Source organism: Maniola jurtina, chromosome 21 (genome assembly GCF_905333055.1).
Source record: "Maniola jurtina chromosome 21, ilManJurt1.1, whole genome shotgun sequence".
NCBI lineage: Eukaryota > Metazoa > Arthropoda > Insecta > Lepidoptera > Nymphalidae > Maniola > Maniola jurtina.
Window position 1 is genome coordinate 10,375,923 of NC_060049.1, and position 24,647 is coordinate 10,400,569.

Consider the following 24,647-nt stretch of genomic DNA (forward strand, 5'->3'; position numbering starts at 1 on the left):
TTTCTTGTTAGTGTGTATAATAAACTCTTACTTATAATGCGTTTTTAAATTAATCTCGTCCTATGATTGACTGTTTACTTGCCTAAATGCTGTTGGCAGTTTAAGTAAGTGAATAGCCGTAACTTTAGCCAATAAAAATAATTTAGATGATCGCAATATCAAAAGGATGATAGCCTAATTAAGACTTCGGCATCCTATTCGGGGTATCTGGGGTTGGATCTTGGTCACACTTCTTTAACCTTCATATCACTTGTTCTACGGTGATCAAAAGTAGGTATATTGTAGAGAAACCTGCATGCCTGACAGTTTTCTCTATTATAACAAGTATGTGAGGTCTGCTAACACGCTCTTTGCCTACGTGTTAGGTTTAAACCTTGTACTCACTCTGAGCACCTGTGTTCTATAGTGAGCCTGCAACAGGTTGCTGATGATGATGAATAACAAGTTTGGTATTGTGAAAACGGAGGCAACATAATATATCACTAAAAAGGGTGTTTGCCTTGCGACTACCTAAAATTGTTGAAACCGGCATTTGGCCGGTCCCTTACATCGGCTGTTTTATTTCTTTAGTCTGTGACAGCATGCTCATTATAACGCCATTAGGAATAGAATTTCTATGAAAATCCCTCCTCAAGTTTTACGGACGCTTCATCTGAAAAGATTTTCTCAAAGAGAATCGGATGTTTTCTGTAGAAAATACTGGAGCGTTTAAAATTAAACAGCATTCTGAAAGCGTGTTCGCTGTACCTATTTGCTTTTCACTTTAATACACCGTTTTAATTTCCTAAATGGGTTATGAATTTTCCATTTTGCACAGTATTTATATGCCTTTCCGACGTTCGAGTATGGTTTAAAGAGCAAGCATGGCCTTTCCGTTTAAGGAAGAGGCGCTATCCGCTAAGTAGGTATCCTCTGCCAAAAGACTGGACCAATGGGTCAAAAAAATCCTAGAGTTTGTGAAAAGGTGGCATCATGCGTGAATAGTTGGCATTCTACTTGTATTTTGGAAGTGTAGTAGCGACCGATTAAGTATGCTCTCGAATTTTTTTTTCACGAATTGTCAGAACTAAGTTTGTAATAGATTTTACAAAAAAAGGAAATAACGAGTATATGTATTAAGCTGCTTGCTGAATAGAAATTTACAAGTGAGATTTCAAGAGACAATCTTTCGTCATCGTCATGATAGAGATAGAATTCAGCGTCGACCAATAGGTTAGAACCTAACTAAGTAAGAAATTAAGTAAGTAATTGAGACTCCGTTTTGTTACAGATAAAAGTTTTATGTCTTCTTCTATTTGTGTAGCTAAATCTACTGTGTGCATGATGCAGGTAATTAATTAAAACTTCAGTAAATTGATCCTGAATTAGTTTAACAGCTGTTTGGCGCAGTGCGGCGCATATGAGATTAAAATGAAAATAATTTTGAACACATCTCAGCTAAAATAACTGAACGGAATCAGAGTCAATCTAGCTTAATAGCTTATGAGTTTTAATAAGGATTGCTTTTATTTCTTGGCTTACTGTGACTACTTAAGTACTTATTGATAAAGAAGGATAGATTCTGTAGCCTTTTCACTATCTACTAAATAATTATAGTCAGAGAACAGAAATAAATATACATCGTCTCTAAAGGCGATTTCTTTTATATGTCTTATCTATCGCCATGTTGTTTAGAGTGCCATCTTCAAATTGAAGATGTCGTACAAGGTTTGGGCAAGTTTTAGAACATGTGAATCGGAAACACACCCACTAGTTTCAGAACTCGAAACTAAAATTTTTCGGATTTAAAAGTTTCAAAATATCGAAAAAAAAACCACTTTTTTTGCTTTCATGTAGACGACTACCTACTTAGTAAGTAAGTAACTATTGTAAGCTGATAGTACAAATCCAAAAATGGTTGGCTAAAACAATTTATTGGTGAATAGGTGAAGAAAATTTTCGATTGCAAATAAACATAAATGATGATATATGGACTGATATCATTCTCGTATCTCGTTACGTGGTCACGCTCGGGCGATTTGTCTTAATTCCTAATTGATGCAACTGCAAGTGAATGAAGTGATCTGAATTGCTTTTGACACCATTTATTGTGAAAATTGTGATAAATTGTGCGGCAAAATAGGCCATAACAAACTTCAAGTACCTATCTGATATCTACCTAATCAATAAAATCAGTCATGTGATGCATTTTTCTCATTTTTTGCGCAACGGATCAGCCTGGCTGTCCAGCGCGGAAATGCAGCCAGTTGGCACCATTCCACGCGGGTATGATTTGTATAGTTATTAATCTACAAAGCTTTAAGTTTTATTGTAATATTTCTTTATTCAAGATTGTTTATCATCTTTCAAGCGGAATAAATAGTTCTTGGGTAGGTTCTGTGATAGGCTACATATCTGTCAGGTTCTAGGTTAGGCTAGATTTCTTGTTCCTATTTGGTTCTTTTGTCACTTACTAAGTTACAAGGGCTGAATTTGTATCCAAATCAAAAAATAAAATACTGTGTAGTGTGTGTAGACAATATGTATCTAAGAAGTACCTTTTATTTTTCAACAGTAAAATTGAAACGTAATCTTCACGTAGGCGGACTCTCAAGCTTGAACATAACAAGTTAACGAGATAAACTCAACAAAAAATCAAAAACTTGCTCAGCACGCATGAATGAATCAAAGAAAGGATAGGATATGTCCGGCTAGCCGGCATTCGGTGTGATTCACACGTGGTTTCCTAAGTGGGCTCGAGTTTCAGTCTGTAGTGGACTCATAACAAACCGAGACTAGTTTTGAGAGAGCGTGAGAACGCTTGGGTTATGGTATGTTTTAAGTAGGTAAACTTAAGGATAGGGGTTTATAAACAAATTATATGACTTTTTGTTCTTCCCACGGAGTTCTCAAGAAATGGACATTATGGAAGACGTCATTGTCAATATTTAACGTTTGGATTTCATATTAAAATCAAAACCTGTGAGGACGGTGTATGATTTCTTTGTTATAAAACAATTTGTTAAAGACTAGGTATTTCGAGGCTTGACTAAGACAGACATTGCTTTTATTATGTGATCGCTCAACAGATATTGTATAGAAGCAGGAGTATATAATATAATTTCTATATAAATTACAGATTCTAACGGTCGCCTTCGACTGAGTTGCCGGGCGACCTAGCCTAATAATGGGTCTAAGAGACACTAAATTATGAACACTCCTTTAAAAGCCACATTTCGTTAATGGATAGTCCATCAATTAAGTTCGTTTCTTTATCACTTCGTGATAAAAGTGTCGTAAAAGAAGTTAGTGGACATAGTTAAAGTACCCCTAAAACAATAAAAAGACTTGTTTCATCATCTCATATCTGTCACCATCACCACATGACTAACGAAATAATCTCCTAACCATAAATTAACCATTTGAAACGATGTGATAGTATGCATCATATAAATTTCAATTAAATTAAGGCACTTTCACACGCGTTTCTAAGTGTTATTGATTGTGATGTCCCGATCATAGCGTCTGGTCCCCTTATTATTTTCAACTTTGAGGGAGACTTGCGCGATGCGGAGGTCTCCCCTCCCTCTCTAGCGCTTAGAAAGTTTTTAGAGGGTGAGAGGGAGGGTGGACCGCAATTGATTCATTTGATGCGGATGCTGGGTGGGGTTTATGCAGTTGGTTTTTCACTCAACTTATATTTTGGTGGCACATAGTTATTCTAGCACAGCTTTAAGGTTACCTTTTCTAAAACATATAATTATTATTCTACTTAGTATCACAAATATCCAATATCATCATCAACCCATCACCGGATAACGGCCCTTTACTGAGCATAGGTCTCTCCTCAGAATGAAAAGGATAAGGCTATAGAATAGAAATTATGTATTTGCATTATTCTACCATAGTAGTCTACCACACTGGTCAAGTGCGGATTGGCAGACTTAACAAACCTTTGAGAACACTATGGAGAACTCTCAGGCATGCCGGTTTTTTCATGATGTTTTCCTTCATCGTCAAAGTAGTGATATTTTATTGTTTAAAATATCACAACTACCAAAAGTTAGAGGTGCTTGCCCGGGATCGAACCCGGGCCCTTCTGAATAGGTGTCATCGTCCTAATTACTAGCTACTATCGCTAATCCGATATCATAGAAGGTTAATGCAAACATCTGAAAATTCGACCCAGAAACACCTCCTAGGAAAAACTAAAATAGGGACAGTCTAGAATGGTCCAAAGTTTTCACTTTACCAACATACGTACACATTACTACTACTCCACTACCAAACTCAACTAAGTTGTAAGTTTCCAGTTTCGTTCACAAACATGTAGACTACTTACTGTGTAACAAACAGGAGCAAAAAGAACTAAACTTTGAAGTCATTCACTGAACTTGACCTTCTCTTGCTTGCGTTTTGTATCACCGCGTGAGATATAGCTATTCATCTGTACAAAAGTATGCTGTAAGTATGTACACCTAGAGCTAATATGTGAATGCTTTAAATAAATATTTGAAGCGTCACTACCTTTCAATAATCATTTTTACGCTTTTTCGATCCGTGCTTAACATTTTCGTGCCTTCTTTTGGTTTACCAATAGGTAAACAGCAAAAAAAATCTACAATTTGATAGTTAACTTTTTATTTAATCATTGAGAAAAAGTTGGTATATTTGTTTTTATTTCTTATTTTATAAACAAGCGAGAAGAGTCATTTTATGATGAAACCTAAATTATGATTTTTGCATTGATACATTATGAAAAAGTTAGAAAGGTTGTATTTAAGTTTTCAATTTCATTCAAACAAGCGAGAGTAACGTGGACTGAACTTTGAAGTCGTTCACTGAACTTGACCTTCGCTTGATCGGCTCTTGCATAAGACCGTCCACTTTCCCGTGCAGTACTAGCGTTCGTCGCCCGTAAGTGCTAACTGTTAGTAGATGCTAGCAGTGTATACGCGCCGCGTTGCCGTCGATGACGTACCGGTACGCTTCGGTCACTATACGGTTACGATACGCTCTGTTTACATTGCATTTACTAATTTTCGAAAATTTAAACTTAAAAAGTTTTTTATTTTTTTTACTGGGTTGGCTGGGCTTTTATTTGTTTACTGGTTTTGGGCTTATTACTGTTTTGTGTATTGCACTTTAATTTTTTATATCTGAGGTAGGTTTTTTCTGACTAAAAGGTTTTTTAAAAATTTGATTTTACTGCCAACTGGTTTCATAAAGGGCAATCATGAGAACACAATGAATTATTCAGATATTTTTAAGGTTTTCTATATAAAAAACCCCTAGAAAATGTCAGTAACTGTGGACTGTAATCAACATTTTTTTTTTCGAAACAATTATGCTTTTGTTAAAAAAACTCTTTGCCGAGACGCTAGTTGCACCTGCTATGTAATATTTATATCATTCTAATGAAGTAGTAATAATTAAAATCAACCCTAAACTCTAGTATATTTCTGTTTTTCTGTGTAACAAATTACCGGTTCTTAAAGCGGAAGGGCCCGGGCGCGGGTAATATTTTTACTTTTTACTTTTCTGTGTAGTTCGGTCTTCAGGGGATAACCACAAATAGACTGATTGGAATATACTTCAGACGTACAACTAATTGTTACAATGTGTTGAAAGTTGGAACATTTAGTTGAGTGCTACGAATTTATTAACGGCTAGAGAACTAAGATGTTATGACGTTTGGAAATAAGGTAAGAACTAGGTATATGTAATAAGTACCTACTATACTGATCTACCCCTTCCATCTAGACTGCGTCACTCACCACTAGGTAAGATCGCTGTAGAATAACTCGTAAGGACCTATTTGATTTGGAACTTTAAAACTGCTTTAATTAGTAGGTATAAAAAGTAAATTAAAATTGTTTAAAATAATTACTCAGCTATTAAAATATCGCAGTTCCTAATAAGTTAAAATGACTTCATCATTAATTAAATTACTGTCATTAATAAATTAAAATGTCAAGTGTTATCCTTTATTTAAAATTGTTATTATACGGTACCTTAATTCGTTAGCATTTTCTTAAGTATTATTTAAGTTAAGTAAAACTTGGATAATTAACTAATTATCATATTTTTAATTCGTTAAAAACATTTTTGACAAATATGTAAATAGGTATCTACTAAATACATTTCGTTCATCGTATTTTAATTAAAAATCGTCTCTTATTGCTGAGGCTCGAGACCCCTCTCCAGGAGTTTTCTTGGAATAATAATGCCAATATTGGTAATTTTTCCCCACTAGCTATAATATTGGTACTGTCAAAAAAAGAGTCCTTTCTAGGCAGGCACGCTCCACCCTATTACTTGTAACATCTGCTATTTGGTATGATTGCATAGCCTATATTTATCTACCCAGTTAAAAAATTCATTTATTTTCTTAAGACTCATTATCTTTCAATATTTTACAAATTTATTTCTAATCTTCCACTTATTTAAGTAACTATTATTAAACTTACATAACAAATCAAATATTACGTCAATCTACAGCAAACATTTCTTACAACAACAGTTGCGCACGAGATAAAGCCTGTCGCTCTCATTCGCCGAGCAAACGGAAGAAAACTCATTTTCTCAGACAACTGATAACACCTTATCAGAAAGCTGCACAGACTCATAAAACAGCGCTACAAGCGCTGTGGCTGTTATGTTATGAAGAAATATTGCATCGATGCAGCCATTGAAATTACGTTTACAAGATTAATAGGATTTTATTAGCAGTAAATGTTTTGTTACTGATAAGATTCTTACGTTCATTAGGTATCGATATTGTAATATTAGAGGTAAGTATATAACAGGCAAGGAGCGCAGACCGGTCATAAGAAGGTGACGGAAGATGGTGGTAGTGGGTGAGAAAGGCTGAGGGTTAGGACCGTTCATTTAGAAACGTTCATTTTTGAAAATTCCTACATTTTTGGCGATAACTCAAAAACATCTATTTGAAGTTAACCACTTTTCAGGACGGTATGTAGAATGGGTGTGCAGACTTATTCAATCCAACCGTTACATTACTTATGTAAGTGCGCATAAACCTCAAGGCTACCAACGTTGACATTTCGAGCACGCCCTCGGCCTGGCACTGAAAACTGAAGCTCATACATCACAGCCATTACAACTCCAGTGCTACAGCAGAACAATGCCGCCATTGACATTTGATTAATGTATGTGTTTTTGAAAACAATGCTACTGTACTTCACAGTAGAGCACCACAGAATAAGGATATGATATTACATACAGAGGTTCGACGAAGACGTCTAGACAGAAAAATCCGGCCAAGTGCGAGTCAGACTGCGCACCGAGGGTTCCATACTTGGGTATTTTTTCTGATATTTTGTACGATAAATCAAAAACTGTTATGTATATAAAAATGAAACTGTTTTAGAATTCACAAGTAAAGCCCTTTCCTACGATACACCCCACTTGGTATGGTTATCTTACCTGCCAAATTTCATAATTCTATGTCAACGGGAAGTACCCTATAGGTTTTCTTAACAGACACGATAGACGGACAGACAGACAACAAAGTGATCCTATAAGCGTGCCGTTTTTCCATTTTGGTACGGAATCCTAAAAAATTGTCGACTTGGGTGACGACTCGCACTAATCGAGTCGTATAAATAATCCTGGAAGACCAGCATATTAGTAACCTAAAAAGACCGACCTTCAACGATGAGTAAGTAATGCAGAGAAAGAGTAATTTTTTTCAAATTTTATTATAGTTGGTAGTCTTTATTGATTTATACGTTTATAATCTCGTAAATAATTGAGTGGTATTTGAAAGCCGCTTAGTGGCACGCGAACCGATTCAATTAACATATTGTTATGACGTCGTCGTCGCACGCGCAGGGTTATTTAATATTCAAATTTTAATATTTTTCCAACTTACATATAATTTTTAAATATGAATCATCATCACCATCAATCCATCGTCGGTTCACTACTACGCACGGGTCTCTTTTTAACCCCCGACCCAAAAAGAGGGGTATTATAAGTTTGACGTGTGTATCTGTGTATCTGTCTGTGACATCATAGCTCCTAAACTAATGAACCGATTCTAATTCATTTTTTTGTTTTGTTTGAAAGGTGGCTTGATCAAGAGTGTTCTTAGCTATAATCCAAGAAAATCGGTTCAGCCGTTTGAAAGTTATCAGCTCTTTTCTAGTTTTTACTGTAACCTTCACTTGTCGGGGGTGTTATAAGTTTTTAATTTACACTTGTTACTTTTTAGTGTTTGTGGTTAGTGAAGTCGGTTTTTATTTTATATTTGAAAATTTTTATGTCCTTAGCCTTAGCTAGACTTTATCATCTGTTATTCAATTATGGTACCTACCCCGATGCTACGTGTGAACTGCTCTAATAATTTTGCTTTCAACATGCATTGAATGGATTATTTTTATTTTTACTTGCACGGGTTTCTGTGTCAGAAAACCGCTCTTTTTGCTTACAATAGTTTAATACTTGCAAGCCGTAATACCAGGTTACATAAACTTTGACTAAATTGTGTATTAGTTTACAGTATGACCCACTTACCTCTACTGTATAATTGAACTCAATGTCTATTTAAATAGGCTTTAACGAACTCTTTCCATTCGTTTGTAATGGAGTTAGTTCTATTACCGGAACGAAATGTTAATTTTACGTACGAAAATACGAATAGGTAGGCACTTGCTTACAAAAAAATGGGATACCTTTGCATATAAACTGACTTCAAGGTTTTTAAATAATTAAGTTAAAAAAAAAGCATTTGGTAGGTATGCTTTTTACAGCTACTTATTTATTTTTGTATGAAATGAGAATATCAAATATCAAGTAATATTCATTCAGGGCCCTACTTCTTATTATATTAATACTTGATGATGCTCGCGACTTCGTCCGCACAACACTCATTACCTATATCATACCTAAATGCAAAAGTGTGTTTGTTTGTTGGTTTGTCCTTCAATCACTCCGCAACGGAGCAACAGATCGACATGTTTTTTGGCATGGATAATAGTAAAAGAGCATATAGGCTACTTTTTATTCCACAAAATCATAGAGCCTATAATCACCTACTCACGTGATTTTCAAAAATCTAAATCCACGCGAACGAAGTCGCGGGCATGAATTATTACGAGATATAAATATTTTGTAATATAGTCACGGTTAAAGTATTTAAGATACTTGATATAAAGGTGTTATAATAAAGGTAGAAAGTTAAATAACCTTGCCTTTCAAATAAGCCCGATATCGTGATATGAGTTGTCCGGATCGGTTGTTAGTGCACGCGTTTCAACCATTGTTTATGAACCAGTAGCAGTTTATGTCATAATCGTGCAATGTTGTGTGATTAATAGATCAAGGGCGTGGCTGATAGAGTGCCTCGTAGAGTTGAAGTACCGGCGTTTGATCCCAGAGTTCAACTTTGTTGCTAAGTGTTTAATTCCCTTATTGAATCAGCGTTGATAACGCACTGGCTTATAAGCGTAAAATAGCCACCCTTTCCAGTCATTGAACTAAAATTTAGTAACCATAAAAGATCTATTTCAATCAAAAATTGTGTTTTATGAAGCTATCAAAATTTTATTAATATGAATTTGGACAAAAATACCTTAAATTATTGTAACTTTCTACATCGACGCCTGAACATCAACTTGTAAGCAAAAACAAATTGCAGCTCGCAAAAATTTTTGTTCGATTGTTTTCAAAAAACACAAAACTTGGGAGGTTGTTTTTTAGGAATTCAACATTTTGGACCTGAAGGTTCTACTCGTATATCGTAGCCGCTAACCATTACTTATACGCAACATAAGAAAAGAAGAAGCATATTGTGATATTAATATTATCATGCGTAAGATAATTTTTAATAAAAATAGTTAAAAATATGTTAAAAACTTTTTCCATTCATTTGCATTGTCGTTTTTCATTGAGTGTAATTACACCAAAATTAAAAGAAAAAAGATATTTTAAATTACTTACATTATTGCAGATATAGCATACTTACTTAAAATAATAAATATGCTATGTCAGTACGCTGTTCAATTTTAAACAACTAGATATATCAACAATTCTGTAAACGATAACGTAATAAGATATGATAGTAAGTAATAATTTAGTAATTACCACGTAATAAAGTGAAGGCTTGCACGGCGTGCGTGCCTGAATGCCAATATTTGTCTATTTGAAGTTGTATACACTGGAAGTGGGACACAATCATATTATTTGCGAAACAAGTCATCGCAATTCTAAACTTGACAATGTTGTTGTCATAATACCTTACCTAGCTGGATGAGATTGCGGTGAAGTTAATTACTAAACTTACAATACCACTTTTATAATTTTAGGATTTTATAACTTTAAGCTAAATTGTTTTGAATATAATATTCATTAAAGTAAACCCTGCCGGTCATTTAAATAGAAGCAAGAAACAACTTGAACCCGGTAGTCCTCCTTGGGTAACACCTTAGTCCTTATGGATCTTCAAATCTTGGGGCACTACAGATTTCGATTTCCAGCGTACTAATATATTATTATGTTGATCGATGTTATACCTACTATGTTAAATACTGTAAATGCAACTTAATCTTGTTTAATCTATTCATTACATACTTAGAGTCTACGTCCAAACTATCAAGTTCGTACATAATTCGTAACTGACTGATTTACGATGCAAACGTACGAACCGTAGAAGGTGTGGTCATGGTGCATGCTTGGCAAAACTGCAAGTGTCCACCATGTTTTATTCATACTGATGGAGTAAAATAGTAGGCTTGTCTAGATATAGACATTTTTACGACTAGCTACTATCGGTGTAAACTGTAAACTTATATTTATCAAAGTATGGATCAAAGTATTTTATTTGATGTTACGAGCGGTATCTATAAAAATTTTAATTAGTTCCTTTTGATAACTGATATTATAAGATGCAGACATATCATCATCAAATTAATTTGTCTCAATCATCATCATTATCAACCCATCGTCGGCTCACTACTAAGCAAGTGTCTCTTCTCAGAATGAGAAGGGTTTGGCCATATTCCACCAAGCTGGATAATTGTAAATCTACCAAGTGCAGATTGGTAGATTTAACACACATTTGAGAACATTTGGAGAACTCTCACACATGCAGGTTTTCTCATGATATTTTCCGTCTCCGTTAAAGCAAGTGATATTTAATTATGTTTAAATTGCTTAAACGTACATAATATAGCTCCGAAAAGTTAGAGGCACGTGTAATAGATACCTAACTACTTTTATTTTATACCATTTTGAAAATCCTTGCTAGGATGGATATATTATGTTCCAACGCAAATTGTTGCGACTTGGACTTGGTGGTGCTAGTCCAGTTGCAGATAGGAAAGAAGGCTACTAAATTCTTTTTTAAGACTGGATTAAATCAATTTAGAAGAACTTTGTGATTTTGAGGTTCAAAATCACAGATCGTTAAAAAAAGCTGTCTGTTACTGTGATTATGGATCGATGAGAAAATACAATTATAATGGGCAATGGCAACGATGCCATAACTTTTGCTATAGTAGGTAGGTACTATTAGCAATTGGATTCGTGGATTTAACAATTAAATAGAAAACGATAGTAGGCGTGAACCATGAAATTTGTTTTGATGAAAGTCGTAATATTCCCGTAACCAATGAACCGAATGTAATTAACAGTTTAGGAAGTGTTCTCTAACTAAACAATTCAATCTTCATCATCAACCGACAGACGTCCACCGCTGGACGAGTATAGAGGACTGGATAGCTTTCTAGCTTTCTAGCTAGATTAGCTACAGTACTTTCAGAATTAATAGTTGACACTGAGATTTTTAAACTCTTTTGGTACGGATAAATCAGCAAATAAATTAGACAATCAGAGAAATGCATAAAGTTAGTATTAAAACAATAAAAAACCTAAATTAAGAAACTAGTTGGTAAGTAAGTACTAAGTACGTACCTACTGGTATTAATCTTTGAATAACGCTACGTAATGTGGTAACAGTTATACTGTGACTGAACCAGAAGTCCCTGATCGAGCTGTAACATCCCATGACAGTTACTTAATGAAAGTACCTACTTAGTAGAATTTACAATTTAAGTATGCGCCTAGTTGTTCTTATGCAATCTGTATTAGATGGACTGATTTCAGTTGTATCTGTGTTCGCAGTTCGCACATTTTACTATTTTATTTTAAAGAGAATATTTTGCTTTTAATACACAGTTTTTTTTTTCAACCCTGATCACGACAGATTCGATAAAAGAAAAACATTTTTTTTTCTCAGTGCTTTTAAAATCTGCTTAAAACAATGCCAACCCTGAATGTAATAGGCAGGTATGTAACGTCATTTTTACATTATTTAGAATATTCTTTGAAAGTTCTGTACCACATTCTTTCTAGTCAATGGCATAGCTGGTCCTAAATGCTCTTCCCCACGTATCTAGATACAGATTTGCTAATATTTCTGAGTGGTGCCACAATCAACGTTTTATCTGCGTGTCATATAGAGCTACCATGTGTTCTTTGTCTACATACCTCTATATACCGGTAGAGAAAAACAAAGGCACCATTTCTTTTGTCATGACTCCTCATACGAGTAGATATACCTACTTTTCCTAGTCCCTTTCCCTGATCCCTATGTTTATTTTCGGTTTGACACTTGTAAGCGTACTTGTCTCTTATTACACCGCACCCTTCGCTGGGGTCTTGAGTGTTGACTGTAGGTAGGACGTAGGTAGGTACCTACTTCAGTTCAAATACCTCTATTCTGACACCTCATAAAAAAATTATACTTAAAATGTAGAATTAATTACAGTAAAAATTTACGTCTGAAACTAATCTACCAAATAACTAATTTATTAATTGAACCTTAAACTGAATCTTTTGAAACAGTCATTATGTATTGCTATGGATGATCACATAGGTACCTATTGAAACAGTTTACATAAAGTATTTTCGATGGCTAATGATCGGAACCCGGTGTCGGCATCGCCTGCGAGCGCTAATTACTCAGCGATACCGTCCTTGTAATTACTTAATTATTATAATTACTGTCATACACTTTATGAACATCTACATTATAATATTTTTTTGGGATATTAAATATTCTTATTGAGTAGGCTTTAAACAAATTAGGTGAATTCATAAAGTATTTTTTTAATTGAAAATGTTAAAATGAAACTTAGAGCTCGCCTTATCCAATTACTGTACAGATCATGCCCACGTGGAATGGTACCAAGAATACTGGCTGCATTTCCACGCTGGACAGCCAGGCGATCCTTTGCGCGAATAATGACCCAGCCCTTCGTACACTAGATGAGGATGTTACCCGCGGTGATATGTCTCGTAATATTTTTTTAACAGTAAGGCTCCATGGCCCAGGGTCTCCACGGTAAACGGAAGTAAATTAATCTTCTTATTATCTAATGATATTGCCCTTATAAAGCATGGTTGTAAAAAGGAAATTGAACTGATACTGCAATTTGCTAGATAGTAGACAGGTTTATGAATTTAACGATGCACCTAATATTGTATTCGTGCCACACAAGGTTGCGTGGAAATCTGAAATAGCTTGCCATGAAACTTCGATGAAAGAAAATGGAAAAACTTTGCACGAACCACATGTAATTTCATGTGCAATTTCCTTTATGTCAGCCAATGATATTGTGAGCTCACATTCTTATTTTAGCCTGTTACGTGAATTAAATAGTATATGTATAATCTAGTAATATAAAACCAAGGCCCTTTTAGTAGATATAATATTAACTCGACAATTTTTAACAACTTAGTCATAAAGTCTAACTAGTAGGTATAGAATTTAAATAATAGCATTGTTTTTACTTTCTAGCACTACCTAATTATAATTGTCTTTACACCTGTAAAAACTTATCTATGCACGGATAATAATTATATCTACCTGATCGACCCATTTCCGCCCAACTACTGAGTACGGGTGTCCTCTCAGAATGAGAAGGATTTAGGCCATAGTCCGCCACGCTGACCTAATGCGGATTGGCAAACCTTTGAGAACATGGAGAACTCTCAGGCATGCAAGTTTCCTCACCATGTTTTCCTTCACCGATATATCTACGTACCTATCAACAAATTCCTGAAAGGCCGGCAATGCATCGGCTGGTGCTGCAAATGTTCATGCGCGGCGGTAATCACTTAACATCAGCTGACCCGCCTGCTCGTTTGTTCGCTATTTTATAATGAAAAAAAGAAGTATATGAAGAAATGCGGCTTTAAAGTTTTTTTGTAACACTATAACTCTTAATGGAATTCAAAATGTTACGTAATAAAACTTCATAGTTTATAAACTAAATAGCATAACTAAAGCCCTAGGTCCAACTGAATCGTGAATCCGTCGAAAGTGAAAACTCCTTAGCATATTGACATTGGAAATGACCCGACCGGCTAGTTTCCTCATGCCATAAATTATGTATATTACACCATGAACACGGCCCGAGACCCGTGGCTCCTGAGCGGACCTGAATTATTCAATACAAAAACAAGACAAAAAAGCGTATTATAATGGCGCTTTGATATATATATTATCGATATTCGAATTAGGTAGAAATATCTATTCGAATCTATTTTGAATGATGAATATTAACATAGTTTCAGCTCGATAAAAGACGCTGATATTTTGCGTAGTCGAACATCCATAATTCCACACAAGATCGATGGACCGATTACTATCTTGCCATTCTGTGATAGTGATAGCAAATCAAACCATTTTTTGAGTCCATATCTCGGTACGTAACATGGTAGGTAGCTACCAAATACTTATTAAACTTCTGCTTCCTGCTAGCACTAGGGTAACCATTTACTAGTTATGGCCGAAATCTTCTTTTGTAATTAAATCAGACCTAACTAAGTCAGCAAACCAATATTATATACTTACCTCGCCATCCCATGATCAAACCGAGATTTTCTTGCTAATGACCATAATATTGAGGTTTTCTATAAACAATAGGCTAGATCATAAAGAAGAAATCAAAGAACGAAAAATCATAACTTGAAAATTAAGCCATTGACAATCAATAATGCTAGTTACGTAACAAACGTTTATGGAAATAATAAATGAATGTGCAAATCCCTGATGCGGTCGATACAGGAAGAGCCAGAGAAAGCGGGCATTATCGTCGATTGATCGCACAATCATACCGACCGGCCAAGCTTCGGTCAGATCGGGTCAAGATGTTAGCTTATTTAGATGAAGCCTTTACCTAACCACCGAGACTAGACGCCTATCTACTAAGTACTTTTCTTATTTTATAGAGACGGCATTTCTAAAAGCTCGGTTTTTGCTAATTGCGCCAAGATCTTTTGATATTTGTATGAAAATTGATAGAAATCAAATCGTCTTTTAACTAGTTTTTATTATTATTTGTTGCAGTTTCTGGTTGCTCGGAGGATGTTTTGACTATTGGTGAGTTATATTTTAGTTATACAAATGCTAGCGAGACATCCCGTGACACCCGGGAAAAAAAGATTGCTTCCTTTGCATGTCCGAAAAATATAAGCACAAAAATCGTAGGGCAGAATGGTTTATATGCGATGATTTGGGCTAGTTTCAACTAACAACTAATGACAAAAATGAAAATGTAGTGAAGAGATCAGAGAGGAACCTTTGGCTAGTCGTGAATTCTTTTACCAATCCAGAACTTCTTAATTCAGCGAGAACATCAGGGGTAAAACTGGGTTACACATTCAGTTCAGTGGTCCAGTTATGTAAATGATCTGACATCACACGCATAAAAAGTACCATCTGCGTATGGCTATATGGCAATATGGTGTTATTGTATTGTGTTCTCAGATCACGCGTAACCTACTGACTCCACGACAACACTGTTATGGTGCAGTGGGAATGGTGGTAGAGGACAGAGAAAGATCACTTCAATGCTGATGTGAATACTGAGTATATTACCATATTCTATAGCTATGTAACGGGATGCGCCAAATTTTGTACAAATTAAGGACGATTCACATTTTTTTAACTATATCTATAGGTATATAAATGCCCTTGACTGCAACCGCATCAACGAATAGGTGATGGTGCAGCCTAAGATGAAGCGCCCCTACCTATTCACTCTTATTTTGAAGGTCCCAATACAGTAGCTAACGGAGAAAACGGAAGCAGGAACGGCATTCAATATTCTGGCAGTGTATATTAGAATTTAGAAACGAGGAAGCAAATCGTACGAGTTCGTAGGATTGCGACTATGTAGAGGTGTAGACCTTTACGATGATTACATTTCACTTGTGCTAGGCTTGAGCCAATGCGGTATCAAAAATACGGGCATCGGAAGTTCTTAATTGAAAATTCCAATCTATGTTTCGGATATGACATGGTTTGGTCCCGATGCGGTCTAAAGTGAATCATCCTTTAAAACTCTTACCCAATATTAATATAATCGGTTACTCGATCAATAGGTAGCGGAAAAAGCTCTTTTTATCACTTCCGTTTTTGTTTTCGTCAGCTTACGTCGCAGTTGGTAACAAATCGGAATCTAACGAAATGGTAACAGGTACTACATATTGTTATGTCATAAAAAACGGATCCATAGTTTATAATAATATGTATTTAATTGGAAACTTCCCTTCTTCTGTAGTCAAAATATTACATGGGTGTTTCCTTTACACCTTGAGTCTTGACATATATCGGACTTCTTACTGATGCATTTTATTAGGCAGGCATCAATAGTTCAATGGTTAAAAAGAAAACCCTAATGTTCTTAGATTCAAAAGGTTAGTTTCGTATCCTTTTCTATTTATACAAGTCATAGTCATAGACAATAATACGGGGGGAAATTCTTGAGAGTTTGAAAATCATGGTCCTTATTTCTAAAGTCGGTTAAAATGATATTAAATTATGCTGTAAGGAAATTATTAATAGATTAAACAAACAGAAAAATGCTTTTAACCAACTAATGAATTTGCATATTTTAAGTAAGCGATATTTTACAAGTATGTATTTAGTAAGATACCTTACCTAGGTGTTATTCTAGTAACCTACTCTACTTGCATTTAGAATTAAGCAAACTGTACTCATATACATACTATTATGTTTATGTATCTACATATATGTATTATCATTTATAACTGTATGTCATAATATAATGTTGTAATTTAGAATTGCAATTTTTGCCAGTACGAAATATACGAATAACATGTAAGATAATTTTATTAATTAATTCAGTTTGCTCAGTATATAATGTGTTGAAATATATTTGACAGATTTAGGTGACTGACAAATAGACTAATTAATATAATTAGGGTACTTAAATCATTAATCAAGAGCAAACATATTCTGGCAATACATATTTAATTTCACATTACGAGTGGGGCTCCTATTCAAAGGTTCGATTCGAATCTGGGCACACAAATCTCATTTTTGGAGCTTGGTGTTCGTTTAAGCAATTTTAACAGTGAAAGGTTCTCAGAGGTGTGTAAAGTCTGCCAATCCGCACTTGGCTAGCGTGGCAGACCAGGGCTTTAATCAAGACACACGTTCGAGTATCGAAGCCAAGTACGAACTTGGCTTCGATACTCGAACTCGATACTTGGATTCTTATACGAATAAGAATCTTATAAGAACGGCGACAGACGGCCAGTGTGTATATTACACGAACCATCTCAAGCTAGTTTTGACCCCCCCATAACTCAGAAACTATTAAACCTAAACATTTGTAATTTTGCATATCTATTTAGATCCATTTGAACGCATAGAATCCCAAATTTTATCTTTCTTACTCTGAGAGGAGACCCACTTTCAGTAGTGGATCAGTAATGAATTGGGAATAGGGATGAAGGCAAATAAATGAAATTGGATTGAATTGAATTGATAAAAGTGAAAGGAATCCTTTAGAATGAAAATAATAGGCGTAAGGGACGAATCAAAACGAATAGATGCTTTGAGTTTGGTTAAAAATAGTTGCTTACTAATTAGGGGATATTTTGTAAGCATGTAACGAGCAATGAGTCAAGTTTTACGCGCTACTTATAAGGGTACTTTTATGTAACCTACCTCACATAATCTTTCACTGAAATGGATCCTTGTGACACATATATCAGACTTTATTTCAAGGGAATAGAGTTTATACTTGTGTTAGTAAATAATGCGTTACTTTCTACACGCCGTCTGAATGAGTTATCAGTTAATCTGGCTCGTCAGAATGGGTTTGTATACCACTTTTGGTATACTAGGTAGCTCATGTCCAGGGCTGGCAACAAACGGCATTTTTTATTGGACCTACGATTCATTTATGACTGCCTATGACTCAATAATATAATTATAGTCAAAACGTGTTCAAAATATAGAGTCGGACGTACTTCATTGATTTTTAAAAAGAAGGTATAACCTAAAGCAAAATATTTTACTATTTCTTGTTCGTAGGAAAATGCTTTTTAAATGTGTATTTGATTAATAACGCTTAGTTTTGGGCAAATTGTGGGGTTTTGAAAACTTAGTACATAATAATAGATTATAATGACCATACGGCATCCATTCCAATTTCCAATTTCAAAGATACAAGTGCGGATTCCAAAAAGCTTTGGCACTTGACAGCCCTACCATGAGTATATCGGTGTACCTACTTAAAAGGGATCGATGTACTGTTTATGAGCTTACCTTGATCACTGCGCTCATTTGACTATTATAGTGATAAAGCTATACTTTGTAAGTAGGTAGGTACTTACCTTACACCTATTTGTGATCATTGGTACCTATTGCTCACCTACTAAAACTATGTCAAACCGTTAGCTTCAATCCATTTCTTTTATAATGAAGTCAGACAAGTGGAAATGTTCATATCTGGTTGTTATCTCTAATTGAAGCTCGCCCCGATATGCAAATGTTTTGATCTACCATAGTTAAATAATTATAGATGAGTAATTAAATAAGTACAGAATAAACTCTATAAGTAGGGCATAGAATGGCTTGCAATTTTTTAACGGAGCATTTTATTTTCTTTACTTAGAGAAACCTACGTTTGTTTAGTAATAAGTATGTGCTACTTTTTTGACTTAACTCAAAATCCGTTTTGTGCTGCTGCTGCTGAATAAAGTTTTTATGGAGAACTCATGCTTGACCAAAATTTGACTATGCTAAAATTGTTCTTACAAAAAAATCTACAGATTCCTAAGACTAGAAGTTAGAAAAACATACTCTATAATGTTTTCAAACCAATCCACACATGACTAAGCCTTCTCATTGTGAGAAGAAAGTAGAAAGAAGTAATTTCTGGAACTACTGAACCGATTTTGAAAATTCTTTCACCAGTAGAAAGTTACATTATTCCCGAGTGACTAAGGTTATTTTATTTTCAAAAAAGTTAGAGATCCCTACAAATATTGTAATAAGTTACCCGTGCGAAGCCGGGGAGGGTCGCTAGTATTTAATAAATTGTGTGACTACTACCGAAAATCTTAACTTCAAACGATCACGCCGTGACAAATCTAATAGGGCCAAAATCAATACCTATTCTCTAAAACAATCTTCAAGATAGTCAGTGATGTGACGCAACGGTTCCGCTTTCCGGCCTGCGCCTAATTTGATTGCGCACACTTTCCCACTGCGCACGCGCCGCCGACACGCGCCCAAGTGATTACCGTGTTAGATTTATCGCAGATACCGTGTTAATTGCTTATGTTTATATGCAAATTGTTTGTACACAAAGTACCTCTTAAATGTGGGCTTTGGATATATGGCTCTTATTAATCTTATTTCCTACAATCATCATCGTGTGTCTTCGAAGTGAGGCTGTCATTACGCGAAAAGTTTAAAGCGGCTTTTAAGGGTATTCTATCTCCAGAAACGCCGGGCTTGTCAAAACAAGCCCGGCGTTTCATGGATTGACTAGGTATTCTATCGAATCACTGAATTATGTGCATTTCAGGTAACATATATACTGACGCCTGTTTCGTATTAAACAAGATGTAATAAACATACGTTTCCAATTAGCGCAAATCATAAGATTAACTGGCGACATTGCGATCGTAAAGTTCAGGTAATTAACACCTCGGAGTGCCTTTGATTACACCTCTACACTCTACAGTCTGCCTCTACACCGACGCGGGCGCCTCGTTGACGGCTTGTTCGGATAGTTTATAGCTCCAATTATCGCAGTTCCGATGATATTTGTGTGTCTTGGAAGTTATTTATATTTACCTCATGTTTACCTATTATTCCCAAATCCATACTTCTATACTAATATTATAAATGCGAAAGTGTGTCCTGTCTGTCTGTCGCTAGCTTTTCACGGCCCAACAGTTTAACCGATTTGAATATTTGGTACAGAGTTAGCTTATACCCCGGACACGGACATGGGCTACTTTTTATCCCGGAAAATCAATAAGATCCCACGGGATTTTAAAAATAAACCTATCAGCTAGTATAATACAAAGGTAACTTGCTGTTGCTTCCGAATTATCCACATAGAATTGTGAGAATTATGTATTTTGTGTAACTATTTCCCTCGCAGTAAGATAGTTTTTGGGATAAAAGTACTTAACTAAGTATCTTCTCGATACAAGTTAATCTTGTGCAAAATATCATCACCGGTCAGTCAGCAGTTAGGTCGTGAAAAAGTTTTGACGACCTACCAGGCGCAGTGGTGATCGCCGTGGTCTTATAAGTGGGAGGTCCTGGGTACGATTCCAAGCTGAGGCAAATTATCTCCGGTCTGTTCCGATAGCCGGTTACGGCCGTGGCTAGATTTCACCAAACCGGTAAGCCGTACTGCCAAGCGATTTAGTTCGATCGATCACAAAAGTAGAGTAACGCAAATGTTCTGGTAATGCGTAAAAAGTGCAGTAGGTACGGGGAACTGGAAACGAAAGCGATGCTAACTGCGTAACGTGTGGGGCCGGTTGAAGAGCGAGGCTGAATGCTAAGGAATCTTCTAAACACGCGGATATGTAAACAACACCTTGCGCCAGGGCTTGAAAAAAACAACAAAGTAAAGGTTTTTTTTTCATAATGTCTCCGATCTCCTGTATGTGAAAATATGGCGGTTAACTTTTGTTTCTATCAAAAAAATCTAATACGGACACAGAAAAATTGTATAAGACTTTGTATTTGGTTAATAAATTTTTTTTTAAAATTTTTTTTAAATCGCTATCCCTATTCAATTTGTTATAAAATATAAACCAAAATAAGTTACTCATTAGAAGTTTTCAGTTTGAAAGCTAAGTTGATTCTTTCAGTAGTACTCAGTCGGGTTTTTTTCTACTTACGGTATTATAGGCATATTCTCTTTTATCTACAAAATAACCTCCGGGTGGTGATCCGGCTGCCTGAAAAACGAACAAATTTCTTGTAAGTATTTATTTGGTTAGATGGTAACCCTAACTAAAAAGTATTGTGTTCATTGTATACGTATGTCCTACTTCATGCCTATCTTCAGCTGTGACATCATGCCTGTTTCACCTGATTACACTGAAGAAAAGAATTTATTTATTTATTTATTTATTTATTGTCAACCAAAACAGATTACAATAATTACTTTAACTTAATTCTTAAATTGCAACATTTTGACCTTATTGTAATCCTATATGGTCGCACAACATGACTATGGTTTTTTAGGCACGCTTAGTTATTATTTAATATTAATAAATTAAATTTAATATAAACACTTAATAAGTACACTTATACTACAATAAATAATAACCTAAGAATTCGACGAAATAACAATGTTATTCTATTATTTTACTTAATTATTTTTACTACTTTTCTAGCAAAGATATTAAATCTGTGTGTTGGGAGGAGGACAAATTTGCAACAAGCCAGAGCGGCTGTTTCATTCTAATAAAAAAAAAAAAACTTTACGTATTGTAACCAAGGAACATTTATACTCGTATTGTAACTGACATGTAGAATAAAAGACTTGTCGCCAAACCGTCTCTTAATTCTTTTATTGAATAGAATTTTCTAACTTACGTATTTGTACCTGGTATTAAACAAATAATAAAGGTAAAAGTTGTAAGAGCCCCAGCTGCTGCAAGGACCTGTGGGCCGAGGACACCAATTCCAGATGGAACAGAGGCCCTTAGAGCCCACCGAATTAGTACACTGTGATCAAAAATATCTAAGTCTATATCTGTTATATTATTATAGGAGCGGCACATTCTTATAACAGGATTATAAAATGAGGTGTTATTTTTATAAGTTTCCAGTATAAAAGTTTTTGGTTTACGATTTACATATCTAACATTAAGGTTTATCTGAGAAAGTAAAGTGGGGGAGTCTATATTGGAATGTAGTATTTTATGTAGGGTTTTAAGTAGGGTTAAATAGTTAATTTTGAAACCTTACTTATTGAAAAAAAAAGTTTACACTCATATTTTGTTGGTTGCCTCAATCGAAGTAAGTATTCGAAACAAGATTAAGGCCGTGCCTATCACTAGCCTAAACAAAAAGCAATTATAAAATTAAAACGATACTTATGCTAATTAATTTTCAATTAAAATTAACATTGAGTGTTATTAATCAATGATAACCTTGAAGATTAACTTTAACTTTATTAATGTCCGTAAAGTACTGGTTAAATAGCGCGCAAAAACATAATTGAACAATACCACTTAATTTAAGTACATGTCAATTAATAAAAGTCACACTGTAGTGCAGCGGACATTAAATTGAATTCAATCAATTAGTTACGTATTAATAAAACTTCGACGAGGTCGGACAAGCCGTCTGGTTATGTACCTATATAAAATTCGTTTACTAGGGCTGCTAGTCCCAGACAGCTAAGCATAGTTATTTTCAATAGTAACTCTTTCACAATCTCTTTGTGTATCCCTCTACTGAGTAGTGAGTACTCCTCTCAGAATAAGAAGGACTTGGGCCATAGTCTGCCAAGTGGCCCAGGACTTAGGCCATAGTCTGCCAAGTGGCCCAGGACTTAGGCCATAGTCTGCCAAGTGGCCCAGTGCGGATAATAATAAGACTTCGCGCACCTGGAGAGCAATATGCAGAACCCTTATCCTTGATATATTTGGAGATAATACATGAAAATTATGTGCAAAATTCTGTTCTGTCTGGTGGCAGGCTTTGGTCGTGGCTAGTTACCACCCTACCGACAAAAAGTGCCGCCAAGCCTGTTAGTGTTCCGGTACAATGCAGCGCAAATCGATAAGGGGTGTGGGTTTAGTTAAACAGCCATATTATTACAGATTCTCAAGTTAGTCCGCTTTCATCTTAAAGCATCAACCATTACCGCATCAATCTAAATATATAAAAGATGATGACTGACTGACTGATCTATCAAGAGAGGCACAGTTCAAACTTCAAACTATTGCACGGATTAGGCTGTGGCATGCAATAGCTTTTATGACACAGAGGTGCAGATATTTGCCAAGAAAAGGCGTTAATTTGTGTAGTCCACGCGGACGAAGCTAAGCTATAGCAAGTACTAGTAGTAGTAGTAGCTAAGCGGATCAGCTAGTTTACCATGAATTACTATTGGCTTACTTTTCTTCAAGAAAGTTGACAACCATGTGTAGTCAATCGTTAGTCGTCAGCTAGTCGAGTCACGACTCGATTGGGTGACAATCGTAATCGGCCGATTTACATACATTGAGTTAGTGGCTCATGGAAACCACGAGCGGCCAACGTCGACCGGGATTTAGTATGGAAACAATCAACTTCTTTATTGCGTATTGTTGATGAGTGCTTGGGTATTAAGGTTTTAGGTCGTATGAGGCAACTTGTACTATTTTAGACGTTATATTTTATGCTAAAAGAGTCTTGAACGTGTTTTGAGTTTTAGTTACTTCAAATAACATTACCATTACCACCAACTATAAGTACGTTTACTGTTCTCTTACTTGATGATTAACCTCCGACCCAAAAAGAGAGGTGTTATAAGTTTAACGTGTGTATCTGTGTATTTGTCTGTGGCATCGTAGCTCCTAAACTAATGAACCGATTTTAATTTAGTTTGTCTTTGTTTGAAAGGTGGCTTGATTGATCGAGAGGGTTCTTAGCTATAATATCTTACTTGAAGATTGATTAACGCCCTAAATAATGGCAGCTTATAAAACTCTGAATACGATGGTTGTCATGAGAATCCGTTTGCAGTTAGGTAACTCTTTATTACACGAGCGTTTTAGATGAAGTCTCTATCGCACCGGAACTTTTTCAACTTGATCGAGCCGCCCGGAATTCGGACTAGGAGCCTGTCTCCTACTAGGCCTCTGAAGACTTCAGATTTTCGTGAATGAACTCAAATTAACTAAGGAATATTCAATTTGCAAAAGACTCGAAATGTAGATTTTTTAATGAGCTTGCAAATGGAGATAAAGTTTCATACAGTTTATAGTCTTTGATTTTTGCTTCACATTTATACATGGTGCGAGAGCTTATCTTTCGTTCGAAATAGCAGACTAGTAAGATAATACAATAAATGTGAGGCTTCGTTGCTCACATAGCGCAGAAGTTTTCCGTTTTTAATTGGCTCAGAGTGTTTCAACTTTCAGCCGCCGATGGCAGATAGCGATAGAAAATAAACGCATGCCTCGTGTCTATGTGCGGAAATAGGCATCTTAACGACTCGACTAATTAGGAAGCTCCTTTTTTGGATACTCACAAATACAACACATAATAAATACAAGACAAGTATGTATACCTGAACTAAGAAGATCTGGACGGACGAAATACCGAGGATTTCCGCATCCGAATTTCC

General features: G+C 35.5%; 1 protein-coding gene across 7 annotated transcripts in view; it reads left to right on the forward strand.

Annotated features, from left to right (window-relative positions):
* Window positions 1-24,647, forward strand: part of LOC123876256 (GAS2-like protein 3) — a 90,011-nt gene that overhangs the window by 26,772 nt on the left and 38,592 nt on the right. For 2 of the 7 annotated variants that reach the window (XM_045922464.1, XM_045922459.1), the window contains exon 2: window positions 15,359-15,391. The exons of 1 other annotated variant lie outside the window; for it this stretch is intronic. The gene's annotated coding sequence lies outside the window, so the exon portion shown is untranslated. Of the gene's footprint in view, window positions 1-4,893; window positions 5,144-5,528; window positions 5,685-15,358; window positions 15,392-24,647 lie in introns of those variants that run through there. 4 more of the 7 variants (XM_045922460.1, XM_045922462.1, XM_045922461.1 and 1 more) reach the window with 4 other exon arrangements.